Raw genomic sequence first — 4,299 nt, forward strand, 5'->3', positions numbered from 1 at the left:
CATCATGCATATTTACCTGTAAATAAGTTCTAATTCAGGTTGAGAAAAACAGCTGTTTCAGCTGGAATATAGATTTCCTTTTTTGCCTCACAGAGCCACCCCCACTCACTAACTGTTCTGTCATACTACCAGAATGAAATAGTTAACTGTGAATTTATGATAGATGAACATAATTTAGAAAAGAAACTGCAGTTTGGCAACTTTCTTTGCAGGATACATTAACCCAAATGTTAACAGTTCTCAGATCTAAAGATGAGTCAAATCTGTTTAGATTCTTCAATGGCTATTAATTGTGATTACTAACTTAAACCTTCATGTTACAGAAACCATGTATTTCTGAATGTTAGATACTTAAGACAAATTAAGGATAGTCATTGTCTTCACATCGTGTTGTGACCTTCCAGAGCTGTCTGGCTGACTCCTCTTGAAAACAGAATGCTAAACTAAAAGGACCGTGGCCACTTATGTTCTTATCTTACCTTTTGTATTTAAAGGAACAATTGTATGTTTTATGTAGATTTATTTTGAATCCTCAGCCGATACGCAATTAATGAAATAGATTGTTTTGGGTTTTTTTTTACAACAAACGTATTGCCTTGCTTATTTGTAAAGAAGTGGAAAAAAAGCTTGATTTTAACACATTTTTAGTCAGTCTATATTTTTTTGTGTGAAATACATCTTGAAAACCATTTTTTATTTTTGAAAAAGTTTTTAAAGTTTTTAACCACAAACACAACAAAAACCACATAAATAACATTTCAAATAGATTACTCAATACAGATGACAGTTATAATGAATAGCACATTGGATGTATCCACTTGTCCACAATGGCAAATATTTCTTAAAGAGTAAAGAGGTCCAGAGAGCAAGCAAGTTTTGACTTCGTTCCACTAGAAGTCAAATAGTCTATAACTGGTACCCAGTCTTCCCAAAAGTTTGATTGTAGGTCTGGCGAATCCATTAATTTAAGACTGTATGAAATTTTTTCCATAAAAAATAAATCCCGTAATCTGTCATGCCAAGCTGAGATGTTAGGTGCTGCTGGGTTCTTCCACATTGATGCTATTGTAGTTTTAGCCATCTTGAAAACCATTTTAAAATCCAGTTTTTCTCTTGAAATATATGTTAAGAGCTCAACTAGACAAGATTTGGAGATGGGTTATCTTATCACCCATCTCTTTTAGACTACCATGAATATGAGTCACAGGTAGAATTCATTTTTTTCCAAAGCTGTGGCATTTAAACCTTTTCTACCGCACTGTTTCCCTGTGGAAATTAAACCCACCGATGCTGCTGTTTGTCCTGACAGGAAATGGTTTGGAGAATTCCAGATCTTGGCAATTTCTTCCACCTATAACCAATGTTTTACTTTCAGGTGTCTCAAAAGCTTAGTTTTGTAGCCTAGATTGCAAAAGGGATTATTTATGAAACAACATTGCTTTGTCTGCAAAGTTATTCATGCCTTCTTCCAGTTCCAAGACATACAAGTAAGGGTGTAAAAGTTTAAATGTTAATCTATATTTTTTAACACTGGCTAAGTCTTATCTGAGCATGCCAGGATCACCTGTGCCTGTGGAATGTATATTTTCCAGTACTAGCCTTACTATTCATGAAGTGTATGCAAGACTGACACGGGAGCACATTAACATGGTTAATTTTTCTTAACAAAACTTGGTAGAAGAGCTGATATTTAAGATTTCTGTATATGAGCCAGATTGTGAACTTGTTAACATACAAATAATTTTTGATATAATAGCTGTTTTATTAAACAAAGTGTAAAACCCTGCATAACTGTAGTGTTCTTTCTGCAATATAATTTTGCAGTTGGCTCTGTCTGGTGTCTGTATGATGCACCTAACTACTTAATACTGAGTAACGTATTAAGTGTTGCTAATGAATTGTATTCTGACCATGCTTTTGCCCATCTCATAAACTGTATTTAGTGAGTGTATTTACAGAGCAATCCTAAACAGAGTTACTCCAGTCTAAGTCAATTGATTTCAGCTTAGACTGAAGTAACTCTACTTAGGATTGCATTATCCATGTAATTAACTTTCACTATCTCGCCTTTATTGAATAGGCATTTGCTTTTGATATCTGAAATCAAAAAGCTATTTCAACATCTAAATGAATTATCATTCTGCTTGACAGCAAAACAAAATTGTCACAGTCATCAGATTACCGCCGGTAGCAATTCAGACATAATAAACTTTGGTTTGCCATTATGGGAATGAGCTTTGAAAGTCCTTAGGCTTCCATATTCCTTTCTCCATCATGCATCACTTGGGGAATAGAAGACTTCCTTATTCCCAGTAATCCATGGCGGGTGGGTGGCATTTATACTTTAGACCATAATCTCTCATTGTCTGAATGCATCCTTAGACAGTGATGAGCTATTCGATATGTGTATTGTGTGCCAACTCCCCCTCCCACCCCAGCCTGGTAAATTAACTAATTTTTGCATGGTCGAAAGAGGCAGATCAGATAATGTTTGCATAGCATTCAAACAGATCCTCTTTTGTTATTTAACATTTGTTCTTAAATTCATAGTGGAATCAGAGGCATGTAGGGCTTCTAAGCAAGATTTATTTATTTATTTATTTCAATTTTTATTCTGCCCTCCCTGCACATCAAACAAAAACATTTATAATAATTTGCATCTTAAAAACAGTTAAAATCGGGGGTGTGGCATCGCTGCCTGCGGGATGGATGCATGCTGAGAGATCTCCGATCCTCCCATCCCCTGAATCCCCATTAAAAGCAACAAAACTGATCTTTTAAACAATAGAGTATGAGAAATCCAAGTGCTAAAAAGAAGAAAAACGATTCTAGAGCAGTGAAAAACTTACAATCATTCTTTTCGGCATCAAAAGAGACACTACTAAGCGAAGAAGGAAAAATGGAGCAGGCCAAAATGGCCGACGGAAGCTTTACAAATGGGACTGAAAAGGTAAATAATTCTGAAATTATACTGGTTCCACAGCTTGCAAAACTGAAAACTGACATTCTAGACCAAATGTCTAAATTAATTGCCCCATTAACTTCACAACTTGCTGAAATAAAATTCGATCTGCAGTCAGCAAATCAGAAAGCAGACAGAGCCTTGGATATGAGCTCTGCTGCACAAAGTGAAATAAAAACGCTGCAAGAAACCATCGAGACCCAACAAGAGAGACTAATTAATCTTGAAATCAATGTCAGACAAAATCACCTTAAACTAAGAGGAATTGATGAGATTTTTACACAAAAGGAGGACTTAACATCTGTGATTACAAGCTGGCTTGTAAAGCAAATTGAATTAGAGGAGGGTATAGCCCCCCTAATCACCAAAGCATATCGAGTTGGAACAATCAAGCAATATAGAAATAAATCAGTACCAAGGGACATAATTATAGAAATTCCTGACCAAAGAATAAGGATGAAGATAATCGAAAAGGTTAAAATAACTGGATCATTTTTATTTAATGGATCCCCTGTGCAAATATTCAATGACTTGCCAAGAGAAGCCTTACTGATACGAAAAGAACTAAAGCCTATCACAGAGACACTGAGGAAAGCCAACGTTAGATATAAATGGCTAAACTACGTGAAAATATTAGTAATACAGAATGGGAAGCATCATATTGCTACTAACTTGGAAAATGGAACAGAACTTCTCAACAACATCGGGGTGGAGATCCCTATGGAGACAAGCAAACAGAACCAGAAGAGGAAATCAACGGACTTACTTTCTCCGCAGAAGGGAAGTAAAATTCCCATAAGACATGCTTAAGGTGCCTTGGAAGACAGGATTGATATCTCAGTAACAAGTAGTTTTCGTTGTGTACTAAATATCTTTAATAAATGCCAAATGGGGATTTGGGGGGTGGGAGAAGGGTGACCTCGGCATAGCTCCTTATTTGTAGAACTTTTCATTTGGAAGCTGGGCTGTCCAAGACTAGAGTGGGTATTGATCGCTCTAGTCTGAAAGTTCTATATTGAGCTGGAATTGTTGATATCAGGTGATAACTAGTTAGAATATACTTATATATAAGAATATTTACAGAGTTATTAGACAAATTGGGAGGTTGGGGGGGATAGAGAGTGTTTATAGGGCTGTTAGATAGTTTGGGAAGAGGGGGAGGGGGTGTTGGTTTATAGGGGGGGAATTCATTGTTGGAACAAGGTTCAAAGTGTTTGGAGAAGAAAGGGAAGAGGTGCAGAATTTTGCATGTTTAAAGAAAAGTTAAACTAATAAGAAGTCATTTGTTATTTACAAGTTATAGAAAATTAAGCTTGTTTGAAACAATTTTGAGGAAA

This window comes from Eublepharis macularius, chromosome 6 (assembly GCF_028583425.1).
Source record: "Eublepharis macularius isolate TG4126 chromosome 6, MPM_Emac_v1.0, whole genome shotgun sequence".
Lineage (NCBI taxonomy): Eukaryota > Metazoa > Chordata > Lepidosauria > Squamata > Eublepharidae > Eublepharis > Eublepharis macularius.